Source organism: Peromyscus californicus, unplaced genomic scaffold (genome assembly GCF_007827085.1).
Source record: "Peromyscus californicus insignis strain IS unplaced genomic scaffold, ASM782708v3 Scaffold_10__1_contigs__length_136768540, whole genome shotgun sequence".
Lineage (NCBI taxonomy): Eukaryota > Metazoa > Chordata > Mammalia > Rodentia > Cricetidae > Peromyscus > Peromyscus californicus.
Genome location: NW_026294391.1, coordinates 117,926,326 through 117,951,773, shown reverse-complemented (window position 1 = coordinate 117,951,773; position 25,448 = coordinate 117,926,326).

Genomic DNA, 25,448 nt, shown 5'->3' with positions numbered 1-25,448 from the left:
AACTGCATTCTCCATTTGCAGCATTATGTTCAATTTCAAAATGTTAGAAACAATTGAAATAGTTAGCAGTTGTTAAGTAATGTTCAATCTATATTACGCAGTGGTTAAAAAAATGAAGTAGGGCTATATAAAGGAACATGAAAATGTTTCTAAGGCATATTATTAATTTAAATCAAAAGAGCAAAGCAATTTTATAGTATGGTCTCATTAATGTAGCCAAACAAGTTTGTACAAATTTGCATATACATATATATATATATATATATATATATATATATATATATATATATGTAACTCCATAAGGAACAAACTGTAAACACTCACCCTAAACTAATGACAATGATTACTTCAGAAAGGAGGGTAGATGGGGCAGTGAAGTATGAATAGAGTGCTTGAATGTTTTGCTTGCTGTACTTGTGAATGACTTGACTCATTCCCAATGGGAATGTATTCGTATATTACTTGTGTAATATTTTTAGACATAATAAAAAATTTAAATACTAAATAAAACTGGATAATGAACTGACAGAAGGCAAGTAAACTGGTGTTTCTCATTAGAAGCCTTTGAATGACATTTGACTTTTAAAACCATGCACATGCTTTAATTTGATGAAAAAAGAGGTTTATAAAATATATTTGAAATATATACTTTTACTCCTTGCTTCAGAGACAACAAGTGGAAGAGTTGGCCTTCATGCCAAAGGTGCATTGGTAACTTCTAGAGAAATAAAAATAAGAAAGATTTATTCTAGCAATGCATTATAATTAAGTGCTATTTTAGCTTTTACCTATATTAAGGAAAAGATTATTGTGGCTTCATAATAAGCTATAAAATAATCTCTAAATAGCAATATATTTTAAAGTTATAAGTAAGGTCTTCATCTGTAAAATGTCTTGGAAAAATAAAATAAAGTAAATGACTTGAACTATTTTCTTCATTAAATCCTCTGTATTTGATTCCATAGCTGATTCACTTAGGATTAGTTCAGTGTTATTGTATCAAGATAATTTTCTAGAATGAGTGTTTATCCAGATGTGTCAGTAAATATTTTAAACTGTCTGTTAATATGTATCTTACTTTGGGTCCATCAGATTTAGATCAGAAAGAGAAATTACTGTGTTTGAGTTGTGAGTTTGTTCTAGGCACAGGGACAGTTTTGTTTCTTCATATATTTATTTACAGATCAGCATATGTTTTAGGGGATCCCTTTACATGAGATTACACAGTTTTTGATTTTCCTTTTTAAAATCATTTTTGGGATCTATAGTATGGAAAAAAAGCTGAAGATGAACTACCATATTCATTTTATAAATTCATAAAACAAGCTTATTCTTACTATTAAAATTTTTAAATTAATTTCTTTATTTTATTTGTATGTGTGTTTGCCTGTGTAAGTTTGTGCATGTGAAAAACCATGGAGACCAGAAGAGGGTATCAGATCTGCTGAAACTGGGGTTATAGGCCATTGTGAGCCTCCACGAAGGAGCTGGGAATTTAACCTAGGTCCTCGGCAAGAACATTAGGTACCCTTGACCACTGACCCATCTCTCCAGCTCTACCATTAAATTTTTTTTAATATATCAGGGGACCAGTTTTATAAAGCTTGCATTCAGGGAAACTATCTTTGTCATCACTGTAAACCTCTTATAGACACATACAAAACAAATGAAATTAGAATATAATACTTAAAATTGGCCAAGGACTAAAAAAATTAAAATTGCTGAAAGTAACTGAAGATGTAAGGATTTAAACAAAAGTAGTATCTAGTATTATTATATATGATGTGTCAAGCTCTTGAATATGGTGTCCCACCGATCCTTATAACATAAAGAAAATGGAGGCTCAAAGTGGTTAAAAGAGGAGGGACTGTGTGAGCGAGAATTGTTGAGACCATGATTGGAAAAAGCACAGGGACAAATAGCCAAACTAGTGGAAACACATGAACTATGAACCAATAGCTGAGGAGCCCCCAGCTGGATCAGGCCCTCTGTATAAGTGAGACAGTTGATTAGCTTGAACTGTTTGGGAGGCCCCCAGACAGTGGGACAGGGACCTGTCCTTAGTGTATGAGCTGGCTGTTTGGAGCCTAGGGCCTATGCAGGGACACTTTACTCAGCCTGGGTGAAGGGAGGAGGGGACTGGACCTGCCCCAACTAAATCTACCAGGCTGAGCTGAATCCCCAGGGGAGTCCTTGCCCTGGAGGAGGTAGGAAAGGGGGGTGGGGTGCGGGGAGGGCAGGGGTGGGGTGGGAGGAGAGAGGACAGGGGAATCCATGGGTGATATGTAAAATTAAATTAAATTATAAAATTTTAAAAAATAAGAAAAAAAAAGAGAGAGATACCAGAGTTGGTCGTTGTAGTGACTCATACCTTGTAATAGTAGCACTCGGGAGTCTGAAACTGGAAGGTTGTGTCCAGCCTGGGTTACAGACTGATCTTTAAATCAGCCTGACCTAGAGAATGAGACCCTGTCTCAGAATAAAACATAACAAAAAGCTCTACCAGAAGTTACAGATCTAGGAGGTAGCCATTATATGACCCTTGAGCCTATTCTTACAACTGCGGTTTTCCCCAACTTTATGCTCAGATAATTAGGAATGGCAGCCCATGGTGAGATTTGTGCACTCACAGCTGTCTGTGCTACTCATCTCCACATCATGCCACTGTCATCATTTATAAGTGAAATGACAAGAAGTTAATAACACCCTTCATTGACACCTACTGCCAGTAAAGGCCTAGAGACTTCTATTTGACTTGTTGCAGATGGATGTAGTGGAAGCACATTCTTAATTTTGCCTATGCATGCCAATATTTGGAATTGCTTTTACTGCAGTGCTTGTTGACATTAAGCTGGAAGCCTATCCTGAGAGACAGGGAGGAGAAAATTGCACTGTGTTTGTGCCAAGAAAGAATCTCTTATAACTATCTCAGAATTACTTTCCCGGAGAGTCCAGTATCTGAGAACTGGGGCTTCTCTTGAAAGAAGAAGTCAGTTTGCATCTTAGGAGATAATGTGATCTGTTGATTATATTATGTTGGCTTCCTCTCTTCTGCCTTCTATAATCAAATCATCATCACAGCTCTAGCAATTTTATGACATTTCTACATGAGGATCTTATTCCTAGTTCTATTACTTTGTTTTTAATATTTGTTCTTTATTCTTGAGAATTTCATACATGTACACAATAAGATATTATCACATTAATCCCCCACTCCCCTCTTACAACTTCCTCCGTACCCCTCAACATACATTCCCTGCCAATGTCATGTCTTTTTATTTTTGATAACTCACTAAGTCCCATTAGGATTGCCTATATGTGTATGTGTGTGGCACTATCCACTGAAGCAATGGCCACATCCTAAGAGCACCTCTCCCACCTGTACCAGCACCTTTTGCTGGCTTGATCTTGTGCAGGTCTTGTGCTGTGAGTTCATGATTGGACGAGCCATGCCATGTTCAGAAGACAGCATTGCACAGTGCTCTTTCCTGTCCTCTGCTTCTTACGTTCTGTCTTCTTCCTCTTCCACAGTGTTTTCTGACCCTTGGGGTTTGGGTTCGGTGAGCATGTCTGATTTAGGGCTGAAAACATCTCTGATTCACAGCATTTAGAGCAGTTAGCCATCTCTGAACTGACTGTTGTCCACTGCAGAAAGATGCTTCTCTGAACAAGGTTGGGGGCAGCACAGATTTACAGGCATAAATATATACATAAATATTTAGAAGGCAATTTGACAACATAACCATTTAGCAAAAGAAAAATACTAGGCTCTACTCTAGGGCTTATGCCCTTCCCAGCCATGAGCTCTTGACCAGGATTATGATGCCAGACATGAAATTTCTACCTGTGAGCCAGGTATGGTGGTTCCGGTCTCTGTGGGTTTGATACCAGCCTGGTCTACAAAGTGAGTTCCAGAACAGCCAGAGCTACACAGAAAAACCCTGTCTCAAAAAACAAAAGAAGAAAAGCTGGATAGTAGAATATATTTATGCTGTAAATCCTAGAAGTAGAAAAATAACTGAGATGGAAATGTCTAAATACTATGAAGTCAAAAGACAAGCTAACAGACACAAAAAGGGAGATTTTGAAAAAAGGAAACACTTGACTTGACAGAGCCCAGACTCAGCTCTTCAGGCAATAATTCAATTTACAGATAGACACCCACATTATATGACCCAGGAGTTATCAACTGCGATACCATACATTCTGCTTGAGAAAGACAATATATAAAAAAGCCAATCTTCCGTGCTTGTGATAGAAAACAACTTCCAGGCATGTCATCATGTCAGTATATTCTTAAGCCAGCTTCCCATATGGACTCCTCAAAGCGAAGTCAGATTTGCTCAGTTTGAGAAACTGCTGTCTTATAAAACTCCAAAGCGAAAGTCGTGGTTACAGAGTAGCTTAGCAACTTAAGAAAAACCTGGTTAAGTGAAAGGTATTGTGAAATACTGACATAATCTTTCCCAACTTATTTTGAATGAAAAGCCTGATTAGCTTTAAGCCATTACAAATTGGATTCATATACACTCCCTACATTTATATCTTTCTAAACAAGCAAAAAATTCTGACCTACAGTCAGCTAGCTCTCTATTCTCATTCTTGATTGGCATGATGAGGGCTGCATCACAGTTTGTCAATATCACATATTACATGAAACCAAGGAGGAGTCTACCCAAACCTGCAGGATGTGGTAGGCAATCAAGCAGAATAAAGGAGATGGATTGCATGTCCTTAGAGAATGAATCATTATGGACGTAATAAGCATCATTTCCAGCCACATCTAGTTTTGTGGTGTCAGTAGGACACTCTTCATTGAACTTGGAGCTGTTGTGATAGCTTCAGATTCACTAAGCTGATAAATATTTTAGAGTGGCATCTGAATAATCATACATATTTGTTATGGTTCTCTCTATTCAGTAGGTCATCTCCTGGGCACGAACAAAGGAGGGATACTGTTTTTTAAGCTATGAAAGAGGTAAAAAGAAAAATCAACATAATTAAATGCAAAGTGGATCAATAAAATTATAGAATGTCAGAGCTGAAGAGAACCCTGAATGTCAGCATTTTATTGTTTCTACAAACATTCCACCTAAGTGCTCCTAGGAGAGGGGAAAGGTATTATATATCCTAGGCAGCCTGAGGTGACAGTCCTCAAGGGCCAGTGGCTTATTTGAAACATTTTTTAAATACTCTACTTTATTCTAAAACATAGTTAACCTCTGAATCTCATTTCCTCATCTGAAAAATGGAGATTAAAATGTTTACTCTAAAAGCCACACTTTACTGGTAAATGAAGCATAAACACTAGACATAAGGGCTTGAGAGATGAATCACTGGCTAAGAGCACTTGCTGTTCTTGCAGAGTACCTGAGTATGGTTCCCAGCCCCCAATGTGGGAGGCTTACAACTGCCTGTAACTTCAGTTTCAGGGGACCCAACATGTTCTGGCCTCTGCAGGCTCCTATAGTCACATCACACGTACATATCCATATACAGACAAACACACATACATATAATTAAAAATTAAACATAAATATTAAAAATAACCATTAGGTGCTGTATTCCAATTAAGGATCATTTTACACTGGCTACTCTCCCAGAGGACATGGGTTCAAGTCTCAGCACCAACATGGTGGTCCACAACCATCTATAACTCTAGTCCCAAGGAGATCTGACACCCTCTTCTGACATCTGCAGGTACTAGGCACATGAGGGATGTACAAGCATATATTTAGGCAAAATAACTATAGGTATAAAATCAAATTTTAAAATTTTGAAATAGTCATTTTACAATAAAGAAAAACTAACTGTAGTTCATACTTAAGAAGAACAAACAGGCCGGGCGGTGGTGGCGCACGCCTTTAATCCCAGCACTCGGGAGGCAGAGCCAGGTGGATCTCTGTGAGTTCGAGGCCAGCCTGGGCTACCAAGCGAGTCCCAGGAAAGGCGCAAAGCTACACAGAGAAACCCTGTCTCGAAAAACGAAAAAAAAAAAAAAAAGAAGAAGAACAAACAGTGTAGATTCTTGAGACTGAGTAAAGGTTCTGATGAGATGGCATGGTCCTGAATTTGAGATCTCATATAAGTTACACCTAGAATTGACCTAAGATGTCACCTTCCAGGCAACTGACACTACAGCAAATGTTCCCCTAATATCAGCAATTTTATTGGATACTAAGAAAGAAAAATTATTCTCAAAATAAATACACATATAGAGTAGAACGTGTTTTGGTTTGGTTTGGTTTGGTTTTGGCTTTAGTTTTTTGAGAACGGGTTTTTCTGTTTAGCCCTGGCTTTCCTGAAGCTCACTCAATAGACCAGGCTAGACTCAAACCCAGAGATCCTCTTACCTCTGCCTCCCAAGTGCTGGGATGAATGGTGTGTACCTCCACACCTGCCCTGCTATGCTATGTTATTTTATATGACCCTTTGAAGGAAAACATGAGCCTTCAAATGCATGCCTGGCCCTCTCACTTGGAGCTTGAGTTTCCACTGCTCAACTGTTTGAGATGCTTCATTTGCAAGGTAGGAAGTGCAAGAAGATGGTTCAGAACCCCGTTATTTGTCATGTCTCTGTTGAAGGCTCACTCTGTTGAAGGCTCCCTGTAAGCTCACTGAAGCACAGACCCAGGCTTTCTTATTTGAAATTTCCTTCCAGCTATTTATTCAGTGTTGAGAATTCAGGAGAATGGTTAGAAAACAGATGGTTGAGGGCAAGGATTTTTGCATCTAAAATATCAGTCACTCAAACTACAACTAGTAGAGAGGCTCTGATCTGGACCTGAGGACAGTTCACCTGGGCATCTCAGGATGGATGACAAAATGGTATGTATCTCCCTACAATGACCTCTCCAAAGCAGAACATTCTAATGATATCAGGTGATGAAGGTTACTATGCCATTGCATGGCAGAGAAAAGAATACTTTCACAGGGATGCAATCAGCTCACTCATCATCAATATGAGTCTCACCCCTAATAAAATATTATTTTGCCAAATAGGACACATGTAAACATGTAACTACTTGAGTGTCTGCATATTACACTGTATTACACAGAGTCTTCATTAAGTGTGGTGGTATTGTGTTCCCCAAAACATCTGTGACCCCTTATCTGGGGTCAGAGAACAGAACAGCCACTAGATACAGAGGCCAGAAAATGGTGGCACTCACACCTTTAATCCTAGCATTCCAGAGGCAGAGATCCGTCTGGATCTCTGTGAGTTCAAGGCCACAATGGAAACAGCCAGGCATGGTGACTCACGCCTTTAATCCCAGAAAGTGAGCCTTTAATCCCAGGAAGTGAGGGCAGAAAGCAGAAAGGTATATAAGGCATGAAAACCAGGAACTAGGCTGGTTAAGCATTCAGGCTTTTGAGAAGTAGTTTAGCTGAGATTCATTCTAGATGAGGACTCAGAGGCTTCCAGTCTGAGGAAACAGGATCAGCTGAGGAACTGGCAAGGTGAGGTAGCTGTGGCTTGTTCTGCTTCTCTGATCTTCCAGCATTCACCCCAATAACTGGCTCCAGGTTTGTTTTATTAATAAGACCATTTAAGATTCATCCTACAATTAAGTCCACTTAAAGTCTATTTTCCAGCTTGATGATGCAGCTCAGTAGTAGAATTCTTGCCTAGCATGTGCAAGGCAAGGTTTGATTCTCAACACTGGAGAAATAAAAATAAAATTTAAAGCCACTTTGAGCAGGGAGAGTTCTGTGGGCAGAGCAGGGGCAGTTAGGGAAAGGAAGTACAGACTGAAATAATACAGACCTCCAAGGGCCTGTTCATTTCTCCAGTACTGATCCACTCCTGTACTATGGGTATCATCAGGCCTGTGTCTGCCTCACTCTGGAGTATATCAGAGCCCCCCTAAACTGCCTTCCTACAACAGCTCCCCTCTCCATGGAGCCAGACAGGAGTTCCAAACTCCAGGAGCATTGACACAGCGGCCACGTGTACTGGGGTTGTGCTGTCATCACTGGTGATGCTAGATCAGGAGCTAGAGCCACTTCTCAAGCCACAGCTCTCCTCCCACGCCATTCTGGTTCTTGTCCTGTTTGACCACGGAGCTCTTCTACTTGTCCTCTCTACCATGTGAGGCTACATGGGGTCACCCATCCATCCCTGCTGCTTTGATTCAGCGTCGTTCCTAATGGTGAAATGTACTCAGCTTTACCATTATAGACAACACTTCTCTAAAACAAACAAATAAATAAAATTTATCAGACTTCCTGTTTTAGTAGCCATATGACTTCGTCCTCTCTGCTTAAGCTTCCCTGGGCTTTAGTTTTCTTATTGGGAAGAATGGGATAACATCAACATAGAATATTAAATTGACTTCTTAGTATTTGATGTGAAGTTGTATATACACAAATACTAGGGAAAACATACATGAATGCTATACAACAGAAAAGTGAAAAGAAATAAATTATACTGATAGACCACTTATCTCTGATTTGTGGTTCCTCTTTTATTTAATAGGGTCAATGAAAACATTCATGGAAATCAAAAGGACTGCATTCCAAGAGAAAAACATTATTCTTATCTACTGTCCTAGTTAGGGTTACTATTACTGTGATAAAATACTATGACCAAAGCAGCTTGGGGAGGAAAGGGTTTACTTAGTTCCTTCTTCTTTTCTTTTTTGGTTGTGGTTTTGGTTTTGTGCATGTTTGTTTATGTGAGGGTGTTGCATCTCCTGGAACTGGAATTACAGACAGTTGTAAACTGCCATGTGGGTGCTAAAAATTGAACCCACGTCCTTTGGAACAGCAGCCAGTGCTCTTAACTGCTGAGACATTTCTCCAGCCTGGCTTATGCTTCTTTATCACTGTTCATCATCAAAGGAAGTCAGGACAAGATCTCAAACAGGGCAGAATCCTGAAGCCAGGAGCTGATGCAGAGGCCATGGAGGGTGCTGCTTACTGGCTTACTTCACATGATGTGCTCAGCCTGTTTTCTTATAGAACCCAGGACCACCAGCCCAGGGATGTAACCGCCAGAATGTGCTGGGCCCTCCCCCATCAATACCCTACAGTCAGATCTTATGGAAGCATTTTCTCAATTAAGGTCCCCTCCTCTCAGAGGACTTTAGCTTATGTCAAGTTGTCATAAAACTAGCTAGGACACCACATATTAATGTGCCTTGGACTGTAGTCTTGAACATTTAAGATTCTAGAAGAGTGAGAAGCTTAATTTTCTCTCTGCATTTATATTAGTGCCACCCCCACCAGGGGCCATAAGACAGTGACAAGACTGCCACTCTATAGGAGGCAAGAGCCCAAGCCAGGGTCCTCACTACAAACTGACATCCAGCAACTCGTTAATTACACAGTTCCAGAAGTGGGATGAATCCCTTTGTCTTTCTGGATGACAATCTCCCTTTCAATGCATAGATGTCTTATTTGTTCTTCACTCCTTAGCAACCCAGCTACTGCCTTCTGACATGTCCATTTCCTCGCAGTAGACTGGAAACATAAAGTAAAGGAGGAAAAGAAAAGAAAAAAGAAACTGCTATTCTGGCAACCCACAGATCTCTGCAGTTGAGGTTTATTTAGCCAAGTTTCTTAATCAATTAATTTGAAGAATAATTGTACTGGCTGGAAACAAACACAGGCTGCACATCGCTCATATGAGGGCTTCTCACTTTGTAATGCCTCCTCACATCAGGAGAGAATTTTCTTGTCTTTGGAAAGCAAATCAAAGGACAATCTTGTAAACGTACCCAGGGTTGACTTTACAGACTTCCCTTGGCAAGAAGGCTGTGTTTGGATGTGATTACATAGCTCTCTGATGTCATCCCTACACAGGAAAATACATGAGATGACAGTCATGAAAGCAGAAAATTGAAGGAAAAGCTGAGAAAGATGGCATTTTGAGACAGTGGAAGCTTGGTTTTTTCAGAGTCAACAACTGCAAAACCATGCTTGATACTGTAAAACATTCATCCGAGTGTGCTGTATACAAATATTTCCCCTTTTATAGAAAAATGAGAGGAAGTGACAAAACGCCCCAGGCATGAGATGGAATTTGAAATGATACATAACGGAAAGGAAAATGTTCATCTTTGGGAGAGTCAGAGAAGAGGTAGACGAGATGAGGCCAAGGTTGCGGCAAAAGACTGGTGAGCTTGTGAGGGGGCAGCAGTAATGTCAAACAGACACGCAGACCTAAAAGTTGGATTCATGTTTTTAAATTGGATTTTAGAATGGATAGGGAGCTAAAGGACAGGATAGAATACAAAAGTAATCGAGTCCTGAAACCTCCTGAGTCCTGCATTTAAAGCACCGGGGTTGCACACTGTGTATCGCTAAGTTCCCTCCTGTTACTTGAGCAAAGTGATCAGCATTTAACGCTCCCTTCTGTATAGTGACAAAGCTCCTCCACAGAAAGGATAACTATGGCATATCTGAATCGAGCTGCAGACTGGGTTAATCTATGCATTTTTACATATAAAATGCTGTGACGTGCACATCATTTTAAAAACCAAAAGGGAAATCAAAGCCACTGCATTTTCTTCTTACTGATGTAGACAAAGTACACAAACTTAAGCAGCTTTCCCTAATACTCATGTGATATTTTATATTCTTCATAGGTCACAGGTCCAAGTGTGGTTAGGTGAGTTGCTTAATTGTGCTCTCACAAGGCTGAAGTCAAACGTCAATTGGTACTGTGAGCTCATTTAAGTTTTGACGCTATCTTCTAACTCAATTGTATATAGGAGAATTTGGTTCCCATCCTAGTTAGGGTTTCTACAACTGTGATAAAGCACCATGGACCAAAAGCAACTTGGGAAGAAGGGGTTTATTTCATCTTACAACTCTCAGGTCATATTCCATCACTGAGGGGACATATCAAGGCTGGAACTAAAGCAGAAGCCACGGAAGGGTGTTGCTTACTGACTTGCTCCTGATGTTGTGCTCAGTTTTCTTTCTTATAAAACACAGTACCACCTGCCCAGGGGTTACACCACTCACAGTGGCCTGGGCCTTTCTATATCAATCATTAATCAAAAAATACCCTACAGACTTGTCTACAGGCAATGTGATGGAGGCATTTTCTCAAATGAGGTTCTACTTGCCAGATCACTCTAACTTGTGCCAAGTCAACAAAAAAAGGAAAACAGCAACAACAAAACAAAACAGCTCATTATCATTGTAGAACTGAGGCCTTCAGCTCCTATGGGCTGCCTACAATTCCCTGTCATATGGCACTCTTCACAATATGACAGTTTGCTGCCTAAAATGGACAGAAGCTATAGCAGACATGATGGCACACAGCTGTAATGCCAGCACTCACTTGGGAGATGGAGACAGGAAGATCAGAAGTCCCAGGGTCATTGTCTGCTACACAATGCGTTAGTTCAAAGACACATCTGTAAGGATGTTTCTGAAAAAAAAAATAACTGGGGAAAGAAGGCCCACCCTGAATGTGGGTGGTGCCATCTTATGAGCTGTGGTCCCAGGCTCAATAAAAAGAGAAAGTCTCTCAAGTTCAGAACTTTAGAATCCTGTTAGAATCTAAACTGTAAACTGGAACCAGATCGGCTGATCTTCCATGGTTAGGACGAGGATGAATGAAATGCCATAGAAAGCTTCTAATGTGCTACTTGGAAGTTGCTTCTACTGATTAGCAATCCTGTGGTTTTCATCTCAGATGTTATCTGGGAACACTGCCTAGTAAATTAGAGAGCAGCTAATTAGAAAAGAGTCCATGTTTGGAGTGGCCCTGAGAAGAGAGTAAATGATGAGAAAGATGGCTTGATGTGAAAGGGGGTCATTTGTCTTCTTAAATGACTACATAATGTATGACCAGCATCTTGATTCCCTGCTGTAAAAAATAAAATTAAAAATTCTCTCCATTTACTGATAGAGTGCTAGGGTATGTAAGGCATTAGCATCACTGATTGAAGGGTTTGCTCTTCTCATGATGAGTTTTAAAACTCCTCAAACATTTCTCACCTGCCTTATACCAAGAGGGAAGGGAGCATTTAAAACAATAAACAGAGTGAAAAGAAAAGAGAAAGATTGGATCCCACCTCCACATTGCTTAATTTCAACTTTTCTGAATTCCTGGCTTTAATGGCAGCTCTATCTGGTTGCTTTAATGCACTTCTCCTGCTGAAATACATGATGAAATGCTCCAAGTCCCCCATGGTGAGCTCTGTTGCAGGTCAAGATGCTCATTATTTCACTTGAGTCATGGGTATTTGTGTCTCATTTATATGGCAGATACTGCAGGGCCTTCTTAAAAGTGATAGAGCTATCAACTATCCATCATAGGCAGATTACTAAAGGAGAGGAAGGAACAGCACTTACATTTGTTCTCAGAGCTGCTTTGCCTTCTTCAGGAACACCACATACCCCCAAATGAGCATCGAAAATGACATGAATAATCATAAGAATTCTAAAGTACATTGGGAAATATTCTACCAATGCTCTTTGTATAAGGGAAGGGCCAAGAAAGACTGGGAAAGGATAACCCCTCTTTGAGAAACCCAGAGAAAGTCCCTGTGATGGTTTGAGAATGAAATATGCCCCAGAGGCTCATTTCTTTGAATGCTTATTCCCCAGCTGATGATACTATGTTGGGAGGCTGTGAAAAATTATTGAAGTGTTTTGAAGTTAAAATACAATTTCATTGCTTTGTCCCTCCACTTTTCTCTTGAAAACCCTTCCCATGCATGTTCTATTTCAAATTCATGACCTCTATTTTGTTGATATATACACATAGATAATTGTACACACACACACACACACACACACATATATATATATATATATATATATATATATATATATATATATATATATATATATCCATCTCTAGGATATAAATACAACCTGCTAGTCTGTATAATGTTGCTTGTATGTACATTATTTCAGAGATGACACTTGATTTTGGATAACCAATGGGGGTGGTTCTTCCCTGGGGAAGACAAATTCTTTAACTGTCAGCATTCTGCAGTGGCCTGTAATTGTTTGTCTAGGATTAGGCCCCCCATGATACTTCCCCTTACCATGTTAGCATGTCTACTGGTCTAGTCCTTGTTTAGGTCTTGTTTAGGCAGCCATGTTTCATGAGATTCCATGGGTAGCTTCTCTGACATTTCTAGGGAACAAAAATCTCCCAGCAAACTTTCTGTTCCTCTGACATTTGTGATCTTTCTATCCTCTCTTGCAATATGACCTCTGAACTTTGGGTGCAGGAGTTTTATTGTAGATGTACCAGCTGAGGCTGGGCATCACATGGCCACTTGTTCTCATTTGGTCTGTTGTGGTTTTCTGTAATGGTTTTCGTCTGTTTCAGGGAGAGACTTACACAAATTTCTTTAACAGCACATTATTGCATGTTCCTCCCACAAAACCTGTAAAAATTCCATTCCTTAAATCATGCAACCGTATGAACACCACATATTTCTGATATATATTCATAATGTTCATGTGGTTTTTCCATGGTTCCTACTATTGAAATAATGATGGCATTAGGGTTTTTTCTTTCCAAGAGTTTGAGTACTCCTGACGTATTATCAGGCAACTTTTAATTTTTTCATACAATGTATTATTTTGGTCATATTCTTTCCCTTTGCCCAACTCTTCCCAGACCGCCATCATATCCCTGCTTCCCTACCCAACCTGTGTTCTTTCTCCATATACAGAGAGATGTTTGGTAAGGCTGTGGAACCATTAAGAAGTAGGTTGTAGCTGGAGGAAATAGATCAGTAGAAGTAGGCCTTTAAAAGGTATGCCTAGCCCCTGGTTCCTGTTTCTCTCTGTTTCCTAGTCCATCATAATGTGAGCATCCTCTGACACAAGTTCCAGCTGCCATGAACTGACTTCCTCCACCAAGTCTTCCCTGCCATGATGGACTATAAGCCAAAAGGAATCTTTTTTTCTCCCTTATTGCTTTTGTCAAGCTTTGTGCTCACAGTGATAGAAAAGTACTTAACACAGTCCCTAAGAAATGAAGCGAACACATCTACCTAGTGAATGACGAAACTCTTTCATTTCCTGCAGAAAATGGGTACTATTCCTCCCATCTTCTCACACAGCTATTTCTGTGTGGTAACAGTCTATCATGAAAATCATTATTCCTCATGGTCATTCAAGTTTCTTAGAAACTAAACTCTATGATTTCCATTACAAACACGAAGACATATTCAGATAGCAGAGAAAAAGTCTTCTCCATGTATTTTCTGGGTTTGCAATTTTAGGAAGAAAAGAATCAATTGTTCTTGGCATTATTCCACATCAAAATGTCTGCTGAGAATTTTACAGCATTTTTCTAACTGGAAGAGTTCTTCTCCCTCTCCTTTATTTCATGCTTTGAGAAAATAAATGTGTTGTTGCCCCCAAAGCCAGGCATCTTTCTAATTAGACAACCTCTATCTTTCCTCATCATTTGAAGTAAATGTCTTTATTTTTAACTTGGAGAATAGAGCACTACGTAACACCCATTCCACTTTTCATGATGCAGTACTATGTTGGAGCCTTTGAAAATCAATATAGTTTCCTTTGGGGGCAGTTGAAAGACCCCTAGGTTGTCAATAGCACATCAGTCACATTTCTAGCTAAAAGCGGGATGGGTAGTGTGGTGTTGTACTTATGTATGGATGAATGATTACCTTAAAGGAATGTAGTGGCACATACTTGTAATCTCATCAACATGTGAGAGGTCAAGGCAGAAAAATCAGGAGTTTGAGATCAATCCAGACTACATAGTCTCAAATAACAAAACAAGCCGGGCGGTGGTGGCACACACCTTTAATCCCAGCACTCAGGAGACAGAGGCAGGCAGAACTCTGTGAGTTCAAAGCCAGCCTAGTCTACAGAGTGAGATTCAGGACAGGCACCAAAACTACACAGAGAAACCCTGTCTCAGGGGAAAAAAAGGTCACCTTAATGCTGCAAGAAGAGCCTGCAGTGGTGATCTCTTGAGAGCATTCCTTAAAGCAAAGGGCATTACCAGAGCTCATCATCTTGACCAGAAAGAGATCTAGGGCACCCAAGACAATACATTGTAGCAGAAGGTCCTTGTGTCGGCAGGGCCTGTGGCTTCTAGTACCCACTGAAAACTTCTGTGTTCTCTCTTTCTAAATGGTTTTAGTACAAGTTTTGTTGAATAAATTTCATGAATGTTCCAAAAAATAACAAAACAAAACAAAAATTAATATATCCTTATAGAAAGTAACAAAAACTTGAAGCTTTAAAATGTACTTTCTGTGCTCAGTGAGAGGATAAGTATTTTATAGAAGGTTATTTCCATCATCTTTACCAAAGTTTATGAAAATAAATATTCATAAAATAACTGTATTTACTCTGAATGTTCTTTTCATTTGTACTGTTCTATTCTGCAGGTATTCCTCTTTAAACCTATCTCTAAAATGATCTCCACAGAAGTTAATTTCTAGAATAAGATTTACTTTCTTTATTTACTTATTTTTTTGAGTAACAAGTAAACAATAATTTTTTGAGGGTCTTGTTATCTAGTTCAGGATGGCCTTGAAGTCACACTGTAACCCAGGCTGGACTTGAACTCATGGAAATCCTTCTGGCTCTGCCTCCCAAGTGCCCCAGTTACGGGCACGTTCTACCATGTTGGAAATGTTTGCTTTCAAGATGTAAGGAAAGCGGGAACCCCTGGCTCCATTGTTGTCATTTTGTCTTGCCATGTTTTGTAACTGCTGTTGTTTTGTTGTGCTGTGGATGAAACACAGGCTTCACACATGCCAGCAATTTTTTTCCAGTAAGCCATACTGCCATCTCAAGGCATTTCAGTCCATCACTTAAAAAATGCCTTATCTTCTGACATGAAGAATCAGTTCAGCATATACCTTCACATTAAGGAGAGAAATGAGAATAGGGCTCCATGCATCAACATAGAATCTTTCTGTTGTCCCTTTTGCTATAATGATTACACTGAAGTCATTGTACGTGAATACAGAATCTGCAATACAAATTATTTTTGCTAGCTGGGTGTGTGGCACATGTCTTTCATCCCAGCACTCAGGGGCAGAGAAAGCTAGATATAGTCCAGTCTATACAGTGAGGTTGGGAGTTCCAGGCCAGCCAAGGCTACATAATGAAACCCTGTCTCAAAAAAACAAACAACAACAACAACAGTGTATTTACTAGTGTACTCCTTAGCTGTAAAAAGAAAACTTGAGCCGGGCGGTGGTGACATACACCTTTAATTCTCACACTTGGGAGGCAGAGAGAGGCAGGTAGATCTCAGTGAGTTCCAGGTCAGCCTGGTCCACAAAGCTAGTTCCAGAATAGTCAAGACTGTTACACAGAGAAAGCCTGTCTCAAAAAAAAAGGAAAAGAAAAAATAAAACTTGAAGCCGAGTGGCACATGCCCATAACGCCAGCAGTCAAGAAACAGAGGCAGGAGGATTGTTCAAGTAAAAAGCTAGCCATGGTAAGCCCCAGACCATCCAGGGCTACACTATAAAACTGTGTCCAAAATAATAACAACAGCAGCAATAGTAATAATAACATTAGAGGAGAGAGGAAGAAGGGAGGGAGGAAGGGAAGAAAGGAAGAAAGGGAAATAGAAGAAGGAAACTTTAGTGACTGTCATCCACTTCCTTGGAAAGAATGGAATCTCTATTAAAAAGATCAACAGGAATCATCTCAACACTGTGTAACCACTGTGCTGATAGGGAGCCTGATAAAACTCCAAGGAAAAGAAAAGAGTCAAAACAAACTCACGTATTCATGCGCAAAATAGAAGAGAAAGACAACCAGATTGCCACTTAGCTGTTCACTTAAGAAAATAAATTGTTTAGATAAATATCTCATACCATATGCAAAAATCAATTCCAGATGGTATAAATAACTAAATGTTAACATAAATCAATAAATGTAAAGGATACTAAAAAAACTATTAGTAGTAATATAGTTTTATTCCACTTTGGAAGGAAATTTAATTATATTTATTATGTCTATTATATATAGATTTTCTTTTTGTAGCTATGTGGATTGAAATAAATGTTTCATGCATGCTAAGCAAGTACTATCACTGTGTCACACTTCTAGGCCAGGATACATCATGCAATCTTAAGCATGTCTGCTTGTTACCTAACAATTGAACCCCTTCACAGATTCCCTAGGGAACTACTGATTAACGCGTACATAAAAGGGGACTTCCCAGGGTATCCACCTCAACACTGCTCACAAGAGTAATCCACATTAAGGGACTGGAAAGATGGCTCAGCAATTAAGAGCACATACTGCTGTTTCCGAGGATCAGGAGTTCAGTACCCAACGTTCACATTGGTCAGCTCTCAACCACCTGTAATTCTAGGTCCAGGGATTCCTACGCCTTCTGCTGACTTCTATAGGCAGTTGCACACATGTAGCACATACTCACACAGACATAAACACATACACAAAAATAAAAATAAATATTTTAAATTAAATTTTACTTATCATTTAATTGTTTAATTGTGTGTGTTCCTATATGTGTCTGTATGTGGGGGGTGGGGGTATGTGCACATGAGTGCAGATGTCTGAGGAGGCCAGAGGATTGGGATCTGCAGGAGCTAGAGCTCTAGGTGGTTATGAACTACTTGACATGGGTGCTGGGAGCCAAACTCAGATTCTCTATAAGAGCAGTATGTGTTCTTCATTGCTAAACCACTTTCCAGGCCCCAAACAAATCTTTGTTTAAAAATTAGTCAACACCCTGAAATATTCTAAATGTCTGTTGCTAGAGAAGCAGTAAAATGAACAGTTGAACATCCACACAGTAGAATACTGTACAAAATACACAGCAGCATAAATATAACAAATTACAGTTTTAAAGACTGGGGGTGGAGAGTTGGCCCAGCAGTCAATAGCAGGAGTTGTTCTTGCAGAAGACCCAGGTTCAATTACCAGCACCTACATGGCAGTCTCATGGGGATCTAAAACCCTCTTCTGGCCTCTGAGAGCATCAGCACACACTTGGTGTACAGACATCCAAACATGCAAAACACCCACACACATAAAAATAAATACATCCTTTTTTAGTGGAAAAAGAAGACAAGGGCTGAAGAGAGGACTCAGCAGTTAAGAACAAGTACTGCTCTTGCAGAGGACCTGAGTTCTGTTGGCAACTCACAACTACCTATGACCCTCTCTCCCAGAGGATCTGACTGACACATATATACCCAACACATGCATATATGCAGAACTAAAAATAGAAATAATTTTTAAAAGAATTTAAAAGCAGGGCTGGAGAGATGGCTCGGAGGTTAAGAGCATCAACTGCTCTTCCAGAGGTCCTGAGTTCAATTCCCAGCACCCACATGGTGACTCACAACCATCTATAATGAGATCTACCTCTTCCGGCATGCAGGCAAACATGCAGATAGAATACAGCATATGTAATAAATAAAATAAATCTTTCTTAAAAGCAGCATTAAAAGATATCTAAGATATGTTAAATGACAAAAGCTAATCACTGCATAATGTATAGAAGATGCTCACTTTTATCGATGGAAAGGGACATTATGATAAATTCATAGGTACATAAGTAAATGCAGAGAAAATGTCTGAAAGAGACATGATAATGTATAATTATGAATATGCTTCAAAATGACTGGAGACAAAGTACAAAATTGGGAAGGTGTTATTAGAAGTATTTACAGGCCTTGCAGCAGTAGCACACGCCTTTAATCCCAGCCCTCAGGAAGCAGAGCCAGGCAGATCTCTGTGAGTTCGAGGCCAGCCTGGTCTACAGAGCGAGATCCAGGACAGGCACCAAAATTACACAGAGAAACCCTGTCTCAAAAAAAAAACAGGATTTATAGCGATAATATTTCATTTGTTTTACAGTTTTAGAGCACACACTACAGGACTATGATAACTACAAGATTAGAGACATCTTCCCCCCACCCCATTCCCAAGTTCAGAATTTCTGAATGAAAAAGAGAATGTCCTTTGGAGATGTGAAGGCTTGAATCAATTTTTCATAATGAAACTCTATGGCAGGAATCCCTGCATGGTAATGATAATCTCTTATTACACCTGTCCTCAGATAATCTTACCAGGGCTAAGGGTGAGATGTAGTTCAATGGTACAATATTTGCCTAGTATGTGTGAGAACATGGGTTGGGTTCAATCCCTAGCATTTCAATACATATATTCCAGCTTCCTCTTTATTTTATTTTATTTTATTTTGTTTTATTTTATTTTATTTTATTTTATTTTGTTTTGTTTTATTTTATTTTATTTTATATTTTATTTTATTTTATTTTATTTTATTTTGAGACCAGGTCTCACCAGGTAGCCCTGACTAGCCTGGAACTACTTTGTAGACCACGCCAGCCTTGAACTCACAGAGATCCACCTGCCTCTGCCTCCAAAATCCTGGGATTAAAGATGTGCACCAAGTCTGGTAGTAGTGACTCATACCTTTAGTCTCAGCACTTGGGAAGCAGAGGCAGGCAGATCTCTGAGTTCAAGGCCAGCCCTGGTCTACAGAGTGAGTTCCAGGACAAGTGGGGCTACACAGAGAAAACTTGTCTTGAAAAAAAAAATGTGTTCAGACCAGCTTTCATGAGTTTCGGGTTTTTGGGGGGGTGGGTTTGAGACACAGTTTCTCTACATAGTTCTGGCTGCCTGAAACCCCGTGTACACTAGACTAACCTCAAATCTCCTGTTACCACTCTACCTCTACCTCCCAAATGCTGTGATTACAGTCACATGCCACCATGCCTGGCTAGACTGGCACTTTGATTCCAGCTGATCCTGTTATAAGCTACAAATATGTCACCTCCTGGAGAGTAAGGTCCATGAGGGCAAACAACTATTTTAGATAACTTGATGTACCCATCTTAGCACAGTTTTTGGTACCTGCATGTGTATGCTAAAATTTACTTATCAGTATTCATTTTTCCATCACTTATTCCCCAAAAGAATCCCATCTGACCTTTATTCAGTAGGTGTTTATAATGTCTTTTCTGTTTGCCTGGCACTGTATGTTAAATATTTACTATATGAATGTTGAATGGATAATTTGTAAAACTATATTACCTGCATATGTAATAACATGTAATGACAAAAAGGACTGTGAATTTGCAAAAGAGCAAGGAGTGGTGTATGAAAGGGTTTGAAGGGAGGAAAGGGAAGGGGAAATGATGCAATTCCATTATAATCTCAAAAACAAGAAATATTTTAAGACTCTTTATTCCCATCAATGAACAGAACAGCATTAAAGTGGAATGTGCAATAAACTTAGCTCTCTGACCAAAAGGAAAGAAACAGATAAGTGGAGACAGCACAATCAGTCACTGCGGGAAAGGAAAGCCTGGATTGTCACACCATGCAGAGCTCTGGCCCCAGGCAGACCCTTTTCTATCAGTTCTTGGCTGATACAATGAGCAGAATGCCATGCCTTCCTTCATATATGCATTCACTGGACAACTTACTAAACAACTTCCCGGGCCAAGAGTCTTAGTCCCTGTCCCCAAGGAGAGCATGTGGCTGGGAGATGGGATGCAAGGAATGTCGTGGCTTTTGAGAAATGTCATGCTAGTTGCTAACTTTTCTGAGCTCAGATGGAGTGGATGATAGTCTCTCTAGTCTCTCTAGCAGTGTGTTCTTTTGTACTTTTAAAACACCATTGTACATAGGAGGTGTTCAGTAATTGACATCATTATTAAGCAGTCTTTTTCTTTTTGTTCTCTCTCTCTCTCTGGGTCTCTGTCTGTCTCTGTTTCTCTCTGTCTCTCTCTCTATCTCTCTCTGTCTCTCTCTCTCTCTCTCTGTCTCTCTCTCTCTCTCTCTCTCTCTCTCTCTCTCTCTCTCTGTGTGTGTGTGTGTGTGTGTGTGTGTGTGTGTGTGTGTGTGTGTTTTGAGACAGGGTTTCTCTGTGTAGCCTTGGCTGTCCTGGAACTTGTTCTGTAGACCAGGCTGGCCTTGAACTCAAAGATCCGCCTGTCTCTGCTTCCAGGTGTGCACCACCACTGTTGGCTAAATTGACAGTCTTAAAATCTTGTAATCTAGGTAAAATGGACCTTGGGAAGAGGAAAAGACACCAGGATAATTGCCTCCAAAGTCAAGTCAAACATGCCCCATTGAAAAGGGGACTCAGTTACAAGTCAAAGGGCAACAAACTAACTCCCCAGTAAAAGTGGGGATTGGGGAACACTTTCCAGAGAGCATAGCATTTCAAAATGGGTCTGAGAGGATGACAAGGATTTGTAAAGGTAGTAAATGGGTGGGGTGTGTGGCTATGCACCCCTCTGCCCATAAATACAAAAGTAGTCCTGTACCAAGCACAGAATGGAATTAGTGCGATAAAGAAGGTGAGAGACATGGTTAAGATTATGTCTCTATAACAGCAAACATACATTTTGGCAGTGAATAAATGGATCATCATGAATCAATTGCTGTATCCAGACTTAGGCAAAGAAATTATTTAAAAACTTGGAGTTGAATATCAGGATAAGATCATTTTACTAGAAAGATGGTTTTGATTGTGAGACAATCTCCTATGTAAAAGGAAAGAATCCTTTGCTGGTACATTCCATTAGCAAGAAGATGTCTTGGATACATTTGAATCTTTTGATTGCCTGATTGAATAAAAACTCTTAAAACAAGAATGAAGAACAGACGTTCCCTTGGAAATTGTTCTCAGCAGTCTAGACAGTATTTGGTACAGGAACCCAAATCGAAATCCTGCTGGCCAATGGGCCTTTATGGTCTACTCTCTCACCCACTAATGGCTTCCTGGATGTGCATTGCCCCATGAGATTTTCGGCTCCCTAAGGGAAGGCCCAGGGCCATCTGTTCTTCTCTGAATTCAGCACTATCCTAAGTGCATCCCCCTGGGTTGCCTTTCCCCATTCAGTCATCTCTCCCATTTAAGTCTTCATTCCAAGGTGAGAAACACGAGGAACAACAGGAGCCGCATTTGCTCCTTTGGAATTATCTTCTGGGTTGCTGATTTCAGCCCATGGGTTTCTACTTGCCAGGCAGACAGAGAGGAGTATCAACTTTCGGCTCCTCTGCAATTTGCAGCAACAGGTTTTCCTTTAGACCCTAGAGAAGACGACTTCATGTAAATTCCACCATGGTTGAATCAGACTCAAGAAAGGAGAGGCCTTACTTTCTCAAGTTAGGGGTGAGCTCTACAAAAGACTTTCCTACAACACTGAAGCTGCCCAAGTTCTGATTTTGGTGTGTTTCTAGCCTATGATAGTAGCACGTAAACCAAATCCCCTTCTGCTGGAAGGGTGCTCTCTTGAGCCCTACAGCCTTTGCCAGGAACTGCTGGGAGAGCCCATGAGGGTCCCTGGAGAGGCCAGGCTTGGAATTAATTGAAGAATCAAGAATGTGACTTGAAGGAGGGTGACAGGGCATAGCTTCTCAGTTGGGAGAAACCATACTTTGGCTTCCTCCCCCTTTTTTTCCTGAAGGTTGGCTATCCTTGTAATTAACTGTGGAGCACGGTCTCATGGGAACTTGCCAAGAATGCAGAATCACAGGCTCCCTCTTTAGCAAAATCCCCAGGAATTCATATGCACAGTAAAGTTTGACAGTTGCTGGCCTAAGCCCTGTGGGCCTGTTAAATGTTCTAGTTAAATCGGGTTGAGGACACTGACTGATCTGTGTGGTTGCTGTGGATAGCAAATGAGATAATCTGGTGCAGTGGTGTGGGGACCATTTGCTAAAATTTTCAGGACTTTTGCAAGCCAGTTGTTGCACTTTTGGTAGCTTGAAATTGGATTATGGCATAAGTATTTACACCACAAACATCTGCAAACTGATCACATCAGAGGTTCTCATCTGATTTAGAGAGATTCCGTTTACCTGCATTGCCTTAGAAGAGCCTTTTACAAGTGCTTTGTAAGAGCTCCTCCATGGCCAGTCTGTAAAGGACACTTGCAGATCTGCACATTGTTCTGAAGTGGGGGCACAAGGCAGCATTTGGATACCCAAACAGAAGGGGTAATGGTACCAAAAGACAAGTTTCCAGAATGGACCGGTGCCTGCGCTCAACAGCTGGAGCTCATTACTGTGTCGCTTACGAGTGAGCAGCTCAAAGGCCTTGTTCTGTTACACTGCAGAAGGTCAGCACTTCAGCAGCAAAGGAAGCCAGGCCCAGCGCAGTGCCACTGAGCCCCGACTGAGGGGGCCTTTGAAAACAAGTTTTTAAATCATTAAGGAAATGAAAATGAAAAAACAAATCCCAAGAGAGGAGCAAACCTGCCTACTAGTTAGCTTACTTAGCGCAGCCTGCGTGTTAATGGGACATTAAGATCACACTGAAAGGGAAAAACCCACTTTAGCCTGCAGGCTCTCTGGTTCACATAGGGCAAAGATGAGCCATGGAGCTGTGGAACATTTGTGTTCTTAGACATCTTTGCAAGGGGTTGGTCTGCCTCTCCGAGGTACTGTAAGCATTTTGTGATCCGGAGGTTGCTATGGTGGCTGCTTTTGTGTTGAATAACAAAGTGCTATATAAACTTGAGCAAATCTGCATAAATTATGTCTGGCCTATGGCTCTAGTTTAAACACCCTGATCAGTAATTGAAGAAACATGTTCAAGCCCAGAGCACTAGGGCATGGGCGTGTGTTCCATGAGTGAAGGAGTTTCCCAGGTTAACTTCATTTGGGGGCTTTTTCTTCCCTTCAGCTGAACAGCTAATGATTGTCTGCACACCTTTCCTGGCCTTATTTTGCAAGTCTTTCAGGACAAATGCTATGAGGAGGAGCATTTGGTATTTTTCAGATTATAGAAATCACAGCCAAGTGAACATGTTTCCATTTTGATGTATGGAAACACAATCCTCTTCTTTTTTTCTATGCATTCAGTCCATATTCGTGACAAAATGATGCTTTCATATAAAAATAAAAGCCCTAAACCTTACCACTGTGTTGCTTCTCTGCCTTTAATCTCTTCCTCTCTGAGCCACAACATTCCATGAAATCCAGAATCGTATTATCAGAGCCTCACTGCCTTTAGTCCAAGCAGAACATATTGCAGTACTCTGGAAATAATGAAGTATTGTCAGTCCCAAACCCCTCCCCGCTTTCATGAACTCTTCCCTCCTGTTTGGCCAGTCGTTTTCATAGAGAAATATGCAGCTGAATTGTCTATTTGTAGATAGTTCGGAACCTTAGCAAAGGGGATTGAAAAGTACCACTAGTGTATTTCATATCCACTGAGCTCATACACTTCAGTGGATGGCTAGGGTATGACATTTTTCCAGAAGCAGTGTGGCTCCATGTCAGTTTCTGCAGAGCAACCCTGTTATTCTGCACTTTTTCTTGATGTCCAAGACAACACCTAAGCCATGCACCTTTCACTCCCTTCTGGAAATGCAGCCAATCCACAATCAGACACAGGCAACATCCCGCTGGGAAAGCTACTCCCATCTCAGAGGTGAGTGCAGTGTGGCGATGAGTCATGAGAGCTTACAAATGGCAAAACCAGGTGTCTGGGTCTCTGAATGATATTAAAGGAGTTCCCTACTGGTGCTGGGACTCAATGAGATGGAACTTCAGCCCTGTACCAACTGCAGCAGGGAAACGTACGGGAGTGGCTCTGATTTTTGTCTTGCATTCTTTCAGACAGCCAACTTTTACAGAGGGGAGCCACATGATCTGGGCCTGGGATTTCACTTGGCCCTGAGCCACCAGCCCTAACACATGCCTACAGACTCACAGCTGCCTCCTCCGTGGGTTCCCAGCATCTCCACTGCAGATGTGGGCTTTGCAAGCTGTACGATGTCTGCCTCACAAGCTTCTGGGAGCAAGAAAGAAAAAAGCATGGCTTCGAGTTCCCAGTGCCCACCCACAGGTGGAAGAGGATCCAGAAAGGCAGATGAAATCTCAAACTACTGGACACTGGAAATGCTCTCCAGGGCAGCAGGTTGTGGTAGAGCCTGTTGATGCCAATCCTAAGCCTCCACAGTCTCCAGACCATAGGTAAAATTAGCGTGGCTGGGAAACTGATCACTGCACATTCCTAGCCAAGATTTCAGAAGTTCCTGACCAATTTCTTTGCCTAGGAGATGAGATCAATTACGTACAAGTTGCTACTGCTAAATAAATGGTAATGACACATGGGCCTTGGGCCTTACCTGAAACCCATAGACACATTTGCAGACTGGCAGCCAACTGTAGTCTCCAGTATGTAGGACAGAGATCTCAGTCCTCGTGCTCACACGGCACATACATGCTGGCTAACTTCGGATGGGTCACTTCCGCTTTGTGGAATGCAGTGTTCCCTCTGCCTCCAGGGAGGAAGTGGAATTCGATGACGTTCAAAGGCACTTCTACTTCGAATGTTAAGTCACTCTGTTGAACTTAAGGCCTCTATAACTTGGTGCCCCCACAAGGTTCTCTCTTTCTGCTGCATGCTCTCCTTAGACTTGTCCACAACAGAAAAAGAATGTCAGCAGCACACTGGGGCAGCAAGAAGTGATGAGCTCAGCCCACACATCGAGAATATT